Source organism: Chiloscyllium plagiosum, chromosome 11 (assembly GCF_004010195.1).
Source record: "Chiloscyllium plagiosum isolate BGI_BamShark_2017 chromosome 11, ASM401019v2, whole genome shotgun sequence".
NCBI lineage: Eukaryota > Metazoa > Chordata > Chondrichthyes > Orectolobiformes > Hemiscylliidae > Chiloscyllium > Chiloscyllium plagiosum.
Window position 1 is genome coordinate 26083116 of NC_057720.1, and position 13329 is coordinate 26096444.

A 13329-nucleotide genomic window follows, 5' to 3' on the forward strand; every position below is an offset into this window, starting at 1 on the left:
GAGGTGATGGCCCAATGGTATTCTTGCTGGATTGTTGATCCAGACACCCAGGTAATGTGTTGGTTTGAATCCTGCCATGGCAGAAGTCTGGAATTAACACCCTAATGAATCCATTGCTGATTGTCTGGAAAAAGCCATCTGGTTCAATAAAGTCTTTTGGGGAAGGATACTGCCATCCTAACTGGTCTGGCTTGCATGTGACTCCAGGCCCACAGCAAAGTCGTTGACAATTAGAGATGGACAAGAAATGTTGGCCTAGTCAGCGCCACCCTCATCCTGCGAATCTTGCAACTATATTTTCATTCCTTCACTGTCGCTGGGTCAAAGTTCTGAAACTCCCTTCCTAACAAACTATGTGTGTCCTTACACTATATGGATGGCAGCAGTTCAAGAAGGCAGCTCACCACCATCTTCCACAGGGTAATTAAGGAAAGACAGTAAACGCTGACCAGACCAGCAACACCCATATCCCATGAAGAAACAAAAAAAATGACCTTCATTACATTGAAATTTAATTTTCCACAGTTTTGTCTATTTCCTTAGTATATCAACAATTTACTTCCATCTATATTGCTATGCCAGTGATTATTAAGAAATGTATAATGAAGGTCCCAATACAGATCTGTGTGTCTAGCCACATCCTGCCAATTAGACAACCTCTCCATAATCGGTGGAAGTGGGTACTGCAGATGCTGGAGATTAGAGTCAAGATTAGAGTGGTGCTGGAAAAGCACAGCAGGTCAGGCAGCATCCGAGAAGCAGGAAAATTGGCGTTTCGGACAAAGACGCTTCATCAGGAATGCCTCCTGCCACTCAGTCAATTTCTTAGCCAGATCAATAATTTCTGTTCATTTTCATGAGTCAACAGCTTTTACAGGAAGGATTTTATTAAATGTATTGTAGAATTCTGTACGAATAATTGTATTACGTAAGTGTTGTATTTAATATTTTTTGTGGATGCGAGATTGAAGGGTATTGGACAGCTGGATTGTTCTATTTCAGAAGTCAATGAAAGGATAGTGGAACTGTTTTTTTAGCAGTCACTTCATAAAAGTCACATATCTTGTGATATCTGCTCATTTACTGCAGATGTCTGTTGGGTATTAGCTTGTATACTGTACACACTGCTTTGGAGGTAGTTTGGATTTTTCGCTTTTAGGAACGGCCCCTCTCTCCGGTTTCTGAAAACCACTTTGTTGTGGGTCCAGTGTGGTTTCTAGAGCTCTGGTCCAATTGCAACCCTTATTGTCCTCCAAAAGAATGTCCAGAAGAAGTCTTGGTGCTACATTTCATGAGCATGCTGTGTTGGCAAGGATTCAAAGACATCGACTTGTGTTGGTGATGTCCATCTTGGTTTACCAGAATGTCAGGGTCGAAGAGTTTGGTGCTGGAAACGTACAGCAGGTCAGGCAGCATCCAAGGAGCAGGATGCACCTCAGCTGCTGCCTGACCGGCTGTGTTTTTCCAGCACCACACTTTTTGACTCTGATCTCCAGCATCGGCAGTCCTCACTTTCTCCTGACCAGAATGTCAGACCAACATTATCTAATCAATAGACACTTTTCTGTGAGGTCAAGAACTAAGTCTTATTGAACAAAAATTTTCTTTTTTCTTCCAAAGTGAATCTCTACGGAGAGAAATTTGATTTCTTCCCCATGGTGTTTGTGTATATGTGTCAGTGTTTGTGTGTGTGCAAGTGTGTACACAGCTGTGCATGTAAACGTTCTGAGTTTTTAGAGGCATACACATTCTTGTTTTCATATTCCAAACTAAATGTGTTAACCATTTTGACATCATAAGTTGTGTTTATAATTACTGATAACTTTGTGCTTATTAAAAGAATCTTGTTGATGGATGTGATTTTAAATCTAATACAGAGAGAACTAGTCATTTGGATACAGGACTGGCTCAAAGGTAGAAGACAGAGGGTGGTGGTGGAGGGTTGTTTTTCAGATTGGAGGCCTGTGACCACTGGACTGCCACAAGGATCGGTGCTGGGTCCTCTACTTTTTGTCATTTACTTAAATGGTTTGGATGCGAGCATAAGAGGTACAGTTAGTAAGTTTGCAGATGACATCAATATTGGAGGTGTAGTGGAGAGTGAAGAGGGTTACCTCAGATTACAATAGGATTTTGACTAGATGGGCCAATGGGCTAAAAAGTGGCAGATGGAGTTTAATTCAGATAAATGCAAAGTGCTGCATTTTGGGAAAGAAATCTTAGCAGGACTTATACACTTAATGGTAAGGTCCTAGGGAGTGTTGCTGAACAAAGAGACCTTGGAGTGCAGGTTCATAGCTCCTTGAAAGTGGAGTCTCAGGTAGATAGGATAGTGAAGAAGGCATTTGGTATGCTTTCCTTTATTGGTCAGAGTATTGAGTACAGGGGTTGGGAGGTCATGTTGTGGCCATACAGGACATTGGCTAGGCCACTGTTGCAATATTGTGTGCAATTCTGGTCCTCTTCCTATCGGAAAGATGTTGCCTAAGGGGCAACTTTTTCACACAGAGGGTGGTACGTGTATGGGATGAGCTGCTAGAGGAAGTGGTGAAGGCTGGTACAATTACAACATTTAAAAGGCATCTGGATGGGTATATGAATAGAAAGGGTTTGGAGGGATATGGGCCGGGTGCTGGCAGGTGGGACTAGATTGAATTGGGATATCTGGTCGGCATGGACAGGTTGGACCGAAGGGTCTGTTTCCATGCTGTACATCTCTATGACTCTATGAGAAAGCATGCAATTCACCATATCGGGAACTGAATAAAACAATTAAGTTTATATTCTAACCCAAGGAGTAGTGCAGGAACTAAAGAAAATAATGTTGTCCTCCCATCTCAGTCAGAACAATATCTATGGAGATTTCTCTGCCTGCTACTTAACTCACCTCTTTGAAAAGTGTAGGTTCATCAGACATGACCTATCCTTTATGAATCCATGCTGGCTTTCTTTGATCAGCTGAAAATTTTCATGTTGTTCAGACACTCTATCCTTAATTATAGACTCTAGTAATTTTCTGACAACAGATGTTAGGCTAACTGGTCTATAATTCCCTGGTTTCCCTCTTTCACCTTTTTAAAATAGCAAAGTGAGTTGCATAACGCATTAGCTGCATAATGAATAACTGTATAATAACAGAGCACAGAAAGTTAGAATTCATTTAATTGCATACCTTCAAAAGGGTCTGATGCACAAGCACATAGATGTGCAAATGCAAAGCCAGTTTAATACTTGATATATAATGTACAACCTGCTTGGTTACACAGCAAATAAATTTTCAGGACAAGATATCTTATTACATATAAAATTCATTGCCCGCTTAAACTCAGAAATTCAAAGCCTGCCTAGAAAGATACATCTTTGCATTATCTAATATTATAAAGCATTAAAAATTCTTCAAAAATAGAGAGTGCCAAAATTCAATGCCCGCTGTATTGCTTAAATGTATTATCCACTTAATCAGGCAACATATAAACACATAATCTATTTAATTATGGCAATTAGATCATTGTAATTGTTTAAAGTCATATGGAGAACCCCTGGAAAATGGGCATAGAGATCAAGTTATGCAAATAACTGGCACCCACTCATTGCAGTGTGATCAGCCTGCTGAATTTATGCTGTCCGTTGATTTGATCAACAACACTGTCTGTGCGCATTAGCAGGGCATCTGAGATTATGGCTGGATGGCGCTACTTAAAGCTATCACACACCTTTCAAGTGAAATGTACAGTAGAACTAGTGAGAGTTAGTTATGAATTGTATCTACTTTAATATTAGAAAAAGAAGCTCAACATTTCAAGCTTTCCTAATAATGTGTTGGAGACCTTTGTGGAGGAAGTGGCGAGAAAGAGACCCAGCCTAAATATACATGCAGGAGTGGCGGTGAGTGGATAGGAGTCCTTCAAGATGTAACATTTGGAGTCAGTGGGAGGAAGTAGCATCAAAGGTGCAATTGCTCCATGACCTTGAATGAGGTGCACAAAAATATTTATGGTCTAACAAGTTATCAAGAAACACTGCATATACTAGCTTACCAGAGAGTGATGAACACAGCAAGCCAGACAGCATCAGGGGGTGGAGAAGTCACCATTTCAGGTGTAACCCTTCTTTTTTTGGTCTCCTACCAGAGAGTGATGTTGCAAATTAGTCAGATAATGGGTTCAAATGGTCTGGGCTACAGAAGGTGGCTTGTGAATGTATATAACCAAATGCTTGGTACACAGGAAAACATTATGAAAAGCTTGCATTCAATATTTAGGAATGTAGGGGAATCTATCACCAACTTGGCACAGGACTCCATGTGAAAGTTGCAGCCCATCCTTTCCAATAATAAATTAAGCATTACTTCCATCAGCACATATCTCAGGGTGACAGCATTCCTGCACCCACTCCTGTACTTTGCTAATGTCTTGCTGTTGTCAGCTCATCGAGAATGCTATAATCTAACCTGAGCTCTCACTGCCTGAATCCAGGCCTTTGAAACTTGGAGATGTTTGCGATACTTGTGCACTTGCATGTGAGTAGCCTTCTATGTTCCACACTTTAGTCAATAGAGAAGCATCAAGTAGGACCACTAGAATAAGCAAACACTGGCACCAAGGAGATGCACAAAAGTGATTGGTTTTAATTTGCATGCAATGTTTAGTGGTTAAATTCATAAATTTGGCTCTGATTTTGTATTTGAGGTTAGCTTTGAGGACGATAATGAACTGAGAGAGCTACCAGTAACTGTTATCAGACACAGGAAAGGTGAGTTGCAGTGAGAAATAAAAATGTGAGCCTTAATGAATTGGCAGGTGTTGTTGAGGTAGTCAGAAGTAAGGACTGCAGATGCTGGAAACCAGAGTTTAGATTAGAGTGGTGCTGGAAAAGGACAGCGGGTCAGGCAGCATCTAAGGAGCAGGAAGATCGATGTTTCGTGCAAAAGCCCTTCATCAGGCTATTCCTGATAAAGGGCTTTTGCCCAAAATATCGATTTTCCTGCTCCTCAGATGCTGCCTGACCTGCTGTGCTTTTCCAGTACCACTGTAATCTAAACCCAGGTGTTGTTGAGGTTACTGGTATCACAGAAGTCTGATTATGCAGAGACCCTGTAGAATGGGGTGACTTACATTGTACCTCATACCTTCTCCTCATTTTCGTCTTGCTCCATATTCTGTTCCTCCATATTGCTTGTGCTGCTCAGCTTGTCACCTAATAGTTATTATCAAAGACAATTCCCTCGTAATAGCCAGGTTGCACAACACACACTATATCAACACAAATCTCAATGGCAACTCAACTGAGAACCACAGGGCCCAATAGCACAGGCAGCAGAAATATTGCTTGAGGATGCTGATGGTTTTCTGTATAATATTCCTTGTGGCAACATAGTTGTCATTGTAAGTTCACTCTGATGTGTTCTTGATCAGCCATAATCCATGTCATAAGAGAATAAAGTTTGTTGATCAGGAGTCAAGATTTTACTTGTAATGGTGGTTCAAATACAGGTGATTCAGAGTATGATTGCAGAATGAAGTAATCACATTTGCCAGTAGGTTATTCATGAATTTAGCTTCTTAGTCATCCACGTAAAAAAGTAGTCCTTAAAAAGTTGACAATCTTTGGTCTACCACCAGTTTTTGCTGCTTTGTATGCCTTAGTTTTTGATTGGATACTCTCCTTCACTGCCCTTTTAAACCATGAATGGTTCATTTTTCTCATGGAATACTTCTTTTTGATGAATATATTTTTGATGTGCATCAGAAAATATCTGCAAAAATGTCTGCCATTGTTCTTCTTCTGAATCCCTCTGTGTCTATTTTCCTGGCTCACTTTAGACAGTTTTTTCTTTATACCTCAAGAATTGCCTCTAAATAAGTTGAGGACATTGCTCCATTTATAACTAGAATTTGCCACTTGCTTTAGGAATACATTTTGTTCAGAGTAAATGGATTATGTTGAGTTCACTATTTCCTTTATACTGGATAGTAGTACAAAAAGAAGTGAATCACCATTTTGGTTATTAAATCAACACTATTATAGTACATAAGAATGTAAGAAATAGGAGCAGGAGTAGGCCATCGGGTCATCAATCCTGCTTCACCATTCAATAAGGTCATAGCTGATCTTTTCATGGACTCAGCTCCATTTACCCGTCCACTCACCATAAATCTTGATTCCTTTACTGTCAAATATCTATCTATCTTCATCTTAAAAACGGTGAATGAGGTAACCTCAACTGCTTCACTGGGCAGGAAATTTCACAGATTCACAACTCATTGGGTCAAGAAGTTCCTATTCAACTCAGACCTAAATCTGTTCTGTCTTATTTTGAGGCAAAATCCCCCCAATTTTAGCTTCACTCGCTAGTGGAGACAACCTCTGTGCTTCTATCTTATCTATTCCCTTCATAATTTTGCATGTTTCTATAAGATACACCCCTCATTCCTCCAAATTCCAATGAGTATAGCCTCAGTCAACTCAATGTCTCCTCATAAGCCAACCCTCTCAACGTCGGAATTAACCTGTTGAATCTCCTCTGCATGCCCACCAGTCCCTCAAGTAAGGAGATCAAAACTATGCAAAATACTCCAGGTGTGGCCTCACCAGCACCCTATATAGCTGCAGCATAACCTCCCTGTTTTTATATGCCAACCCTCTAGCAATGAAGGACAATATCCCATTTACCTTATTAATTACCTCCTGCACCTGAAAACAAATTTTCTTTGATTCATGCACAAGGACACCCAGATCCCACTGCACAGCAGCATGCTACAATTTCCACCATTTAAATAATCATCCATTTTGCTATTATTCCTACCAAAATGGATGACCTCACATTTACTAATACTGTATTCCATCTGCAAGACTCTTGTCCACTCATTTAATCTACATACACCCCTCTGCAGACTTTCAGTGTCCTCTGCACAATTTGTTCTACCATCCATCTTAGTGTCATCTGTAAACTTTGACATGCTACACATGTTCCCCAACTCTAAATCATCTATATAAATTGTGAACAGTTCCAGTCCCAGCAGTGATCCCTGAGGCACACCACTAGCCACTGATTGCCAACCAGAAAAACACTTATTTATCCCCAATCTTTGCTTTCTGTTAGTTAACCAATCTTCTATCCTTGCTAATACACAACCTGTAATGCTATGCACTTCCATCTTCTGCAGCAGCCTTTTGTGCAGCACCTTGTCGAATGCCTACTGGAAATTCAGATGCAACACTGGTACCCCGTTGTCCAATACGATCATAATACCCTCAAAGAATTCTCGTAAATTAGTTAAATATGACGTCTGTTTGCGAACCCATGCTGTATCTGCTCGACAGGACAATTTCTTTCCAGATGTCTCTCTATGTCTTCCTTAATGATAGATTCAAGCATTTTCCACACTAGAGGTTAAGCTAATGGGTCAATAGTTAACCGCCTTTTGTCTATCTCCTTTTTTAAACAACGGCATCATTTTCTGTTTTCCAATCTGATAGAAATGCCTCAGAGTCCAACAAATTTTGATAAATTACCACAAGTGTACTTGTTATTTCCCTGTCATCTCTTTTAATACCCTGGGATGCATTTCATCAGGGCCAGGAGACTTATCTATCTTTAATTCCATTAGCTTGCTCAACACTACCTCTTAGTGATAATGATCATTTCTATGGTCTTCACCTGCCATAGCCTCTTTATCCCCAATTATTGGCATTTTATTTATGTCTTCCACTGCAAAAACTGACACAAAATGCTTGTTCAATACCTTGGCCATTTCTGCATTTCTTATTATTAAAGTCCCCTTCTCATCCTTTCAAAGACCAATGTTTATCTTAGCCACTCTTTTTCATTTTATATATTTGAAGAAACCTTTGCTATCTGATTTTATATTCTGAGCTAATTTACCCTCATAATCTAGCTTATCTTTCTTTATAGCTTTTCTCATGGCCTTCTGTTGACCTTTAAAGATTTTCCAAACGTCTAATCTTTGGTAGTTTGTATGCACTGGCTTTCAATTCAATCCCTTCCTGTCTTTGCTTAGTTATCCTTGGCTGATTATCCTTTTTTCCTATAGTCCTTCCTTTTCACTGATATATACTTTTGCTGAGCACTGTGAAAAGTCCTCCATTGTTCCTCAATTGTCCCACTGTAGTCTTTGCTCCCAGTCTACCTTGGCCAACTCCTCCTTCATCCCATTGTAATCTCCTGTGTTTCAGTGCAAGACACTAGTATTGCATTTTACATTCTCACTCTCCATCTGTATTGTAAATTCAACTATACTGTGAGAGGGTTACAGAGCAATGTGAACTTGGCCCGGACAATCATAAAGGCTAACCTCCCATCTATAGAATCCATCTACCAGGCCCGCTGTCAAGGAAAGGCTGCCAGCATTCAGAAAGATCCATTCCACCCTGACAATGTTTTTCGACAACCTCTACCATCATGGAGAAGGTACAGCAGCCTGAACACACGCCCCAGCCGGTTTCATAACAGTTTCTACCCTACTGTTGTTAGAATACTGAATGGACTCACAAACTCTTGACACTCACCTTTACCTGTGTTTTTGTTTTTGCAGTTGTTTATCTATTATTTACTCTCTATGCTACTTAACTCTGTGATCTGCTTGTATTGCTCACAAGACCAAGCTTTTCACTGTGCCTAGGTACACGTGACAATAAATTCAGTTCAATTCAATTCAATTCAATTCAAATCATCACTCCTTTCAAGAGGCTCCCTAACAATGAGATCATTAATTATTCCTGACTTATTACAGAGGACCAGATCTAGGGTAGCTTGCTCTCTCGTAGGTTCCATTACATACTGTTCAAGGAAACTAATAATGATATAACTTGTGGAGTATTGGCATTTGTTTCTCAACACATTCGTCCTGTTACAGTCATAACATTAGGCTATGTGACTTTTCTTCATTATTCCAGTGTTCTCAATTCCCCAAGCAATCCTTTCAAGACATCCATGTCTGGAATGAATAAACGAATGAATGATTTATTGATAGTCACTTGCATTTTACAGTGAATAATACAGTAAAATACAGTGAAGATCTTCAACAGTCACCATAATCCGACGCCATTTGAATAGTTTAAGAATAAAAAGGATAAAAGATGTAACTGAAAGAGAGCCCTGATCTGGCTCCCCAATGATACCTATGCTGCCACCTCTCCTCCACTGCCTCACCACCTGTGCTGGACACACCAATGTAGGAATTGCCACTCATGAGGTGCCATCTGTTCACCACTGGACCCACCTTGCTGCTGCTGATGCCAATGCCAGTTCTCATGCTGAACCTACACTCACCTCGCAATCAAAAGTTCCTGTCTCTGCTTGTTCTTTCCTGGATTAAGTCAAGTGGTAACAATCAAGACTTCAATGTCATCTTGATCCCACACTATATGTCGTGTACTGGAAGAATTCTAAGTGTTTCATTATCAGACACTGTTCAGCATCACAGGAAGTGATAAGTAATCCTATTGCTTGATTTTTAATGTGACCTTGTAGAGTTGTAAGAGAGCAAAATAAGATATGTTCCAGTGAAGCTTATGTTTTTATATATCTCTGCAGTGGTATGTATTCTTTTATGTGCTGTATTTGTCAAACATTGCTAAAAATATTGCTGGAAAATATTACTGAAACTTTAGCCAAGTCTACAAGGCTTCCAAAAACTGTCTGTGATCAGTCGTGTCCACATCTTCAGTACCGTTTTGAAATTTTCACATGATTGCTGTGCAGTTTTTTAAAAGCAGACACTGTTCAATTCAACGTGACCTCTCACATTTTTTACTCAATTAATTAGTGAAATGAATCTCAGTTAATTGCATGTATTTTGTAGAGACACTTATTTCTATGACCTGAAGGTATCAGTCTTATTTCTAAGAGGTCATGTGGTGCACTGATAGTGTCCCTATCTTTGGGTCAGAAACTCTAGGTTTGAGTCCAGGTGGGTGGCACAATGGCTCAGTGGTTGGCACTGCTGTGTCACAGCACCAGGGATCCAGGTTCGATTCCAAACTCAGGCGACTCCTGTGCGGAGTTTGCACATCTTCCCGTGTCTGCGTGTCCTGGGTGCTCTGGTTTTCTTCCACAATCCAAAAGATATACAGTTTAGGTGAATTGGCTGTGCTAAATTGTATGCAGTGTTCAGGAATGTGTAGGTTGGGTGCATTATTCAGAGGTTAAATGTAGAGGAATGGGTGTGGGTGGGTTACTTTTTGGAGGGTCAGTGTGAACTTGTTGGGCCAAAGGGCCTTTTTCTATAATGAGTCCAATGCCAGGATCTGCTGACCATTGAAGATGTATTTGTGATGTGGCTAAATCCAGTTGAGTGTAAGGCTGTACATTTTTCCAATACACTCGATGAGAGGCAGCAAGAGTGGGGAACTTTCCTGCTCCCCCATTCTGCAGAATGCAATGGCAAACTACTGTAGTATTTTTCATCATCCAATCCAATGGAAGTCCACATCCCCAACTCACAAAAATGAAGATGACAGAAATTATAGAAACTCTTGTTTCCAATTATAAAATATATTCATTAACAATATTCCCTCAACTTCTATTTGGTGTTCAGAGAAACACATTGTTCTGTGCTGTCTCTTTGCGATCAACATCTTAAACGTCTTTAAGGGAATGTTACCCCTCAATAGACTATTTCTCCTTGTGCAGCACATTCATGATTGTTATATCCACCACACAGCCACACAGCTTAAAGGCACACTGTCCATTACAGTAATCTGTAATTTCTAACACTTTGGCTGCTTCATTATAAATGCTATACCTGTAACTGCTGTGCCAACAAGCCAACCAACAAAAGGTAATTCATTTGAGGTTTGCAGATTGCAAACATATGTCTGAAGGCTGTTTCTAAGGTACTTGCTTATGCCATACATATTTCATCTCCTCCTCTCAGTCATTTACTCTAACACATACCAATCAAAATCCCCACTGACCTGACAGGGAGTAGAATACATTCTTATGACTACAGAATGAGAAATACCCCTCACTATACGTTTCCAGACAGCTGAGCAGAAAAGAACAGCATTGTTTCTGAAGCTTTGCTTTGTTTCATACATTCTTTATAAACGGGCCTGATGCAGAATAGAAATAGCTGCACTTGGTGATTGTGAGGAGAATCTCAGCTTCTTTCACTTTAAGTAGAAATCCATCATCTTACAATCTATGTAAACATAAGCAAAGATCTCAAGGCTAAACATCAAGCAATTGAAAACAAGGAAGCATGAATTACGTAATTGAAATGGAAAAGACTGCATAATATAAAAAAAAAATCAAATAAAGACTGCGGAAATGCATTCAAAAGAAGGAATATGCAACAGAAAGGAATGACCTGCATTACCTAGTTGAGGAGGATGAATTATATTTATATTTAAATTTAGATTTGGGTTTTATTATCAGGTGTACAGAAGTACAGGGTATATGAGTACAGTGAAAAGTGTACAATGTTGCCACACACAGTGGTACACTTAGGTACAAAGTACCCAGGTACAAAATCTGACTTGCAGAAATAGAGAAATGAAGAAATGAGTTAAAATGTTCAACACTACAGTCTTCTTAGTAAAAAAAAGAGAAAAATAAAGAAATGAAGTTAAAATATAACATATTACAGTCCTTTCTTGAACATGGGCCTTCAGTTGCTCCAAGCTGGACATTCCAAAGAGGGTTCACTCATCCCCACGCTGGGCTAAGACCCACCCAGGCACACCAGGCTTCGCCACCACTCGCAAGGCTTTGACCCTGACTGCCGCATCACCACTGCTGCCATTTCTCACCACTGCCACCTTTTCATTGATCACTGCTGCTGCCAATCTTTACGACCGATTATCGCTCACCGCTGCCAGCATCCAGGCTCACACTGCGCACCAGCCACTGCCACTCTCTATTGGCTCCATGTAATTAAGGAGAAAAGATGTTATTGTAGTATGGTGCTTATATCCTTCCCTCACACAATGACTGCGGCATTTCATAAAGAAGAAATTGTATCTTCACAAAGACAATTTTATTGGGATTTAATTTTTTGGAAACACTTTGCTTCCTTTTTTGAAGCACTAGAAACACATACTTACCTCAAGGCCAACATTTTCATTCATTGACGATCTCAGGAAGGAGGCTCAACCACTTGGACCATATACAGTGTCTGAAATTTCATTTGTTAATAGACATGACTTTTCTCACCATTATCCTGAATGGTTGGCAGATCAATTTTTTTACACAGTGAGTTTTATGATCTGCAAGGATGAGGGAAGCGCATTCAAAGTAATTTTGAAAAACAAGTTGGATTTCTAGCTAAAAAGGATTAGTTAAAGAAGGCTAAAGGGAAACAGCAGGGGTGTGAGACCGTAAATCCATAAGACATAGTAAAATAATCTGGCCAATCAGCCCATTGAGTCTGTTCCACCATTAAGTCATGTCTGATAAGTTTTCCATCCCCATTCTCTTGCCTTCTCCCTGTAATCCTTGATCCCCTTATTCATCAGGACCCTATCTCTATCTTAAACATACTCAATGACTTGGCCCTCTATGAGCCTTCTGCAGCAATGAATTCGACAGATTCACCACCCTCTGGCCACACAAATTCATCCTAATCTCAGCTCTGAAGGGTTGTCCCTTCATTCTGAGGCTGTGACCTTGGGTGCTAGTCTCTCTTACAAAAGGAAACATCTTCTCCACATCCACTTTATCCAGGCCTCTCAGTATTCCCACCTAATCTTTCTAAACTTCATCAAGTAGAGACCTAGAGTCCTCAACCATTCCTCATATGACAAGCACTTTATCTGTAGGATTATTCCTTTGAACCTCCTCTGGACCCTGTCCAACTCCAGCACATCCTTCCTTAGATACAGGGCCCAAAATTGCTTACAATAATCTAAAGTTGAAACTTTATTGCTGGAACAGCACAGCAGGTCAGGCAGCATCCAGGGAACAGGAGATTCGACGTTTCGGGCACAGGCCCTTCCTCAGGAATGAGCAGAGAGTGTTCAGCAGGAGAAGATAAAAGGTAGGGAGGAGGGACTTGGAGGAGGGGCGTTGGAAATGTGATAGGTGGAAAGAGGTCAAGGTGAGGGTGATAGGTCGGAGTAGGATGGAGGCGGAGAGGTCAAGAAGAAGACTGCAGGTCAGGAAGGCGGTGCCGGGCTGGAGGGATCCGGCTGAGACAAGGTGGGGGGAGGGGGGATGAAGAAACTGGTGAAGTCCAAGTTCATCCCCGGCGGTTGGAGGGTTCCCAGTCGGAAGATAAGACGCTCCTCCTCCGACCGTCGGGTTGTTGTGGTTTGGCAGTGGATGAGAAATAAGAAAGGGATGATCACCTTATTGGGATTGTATTA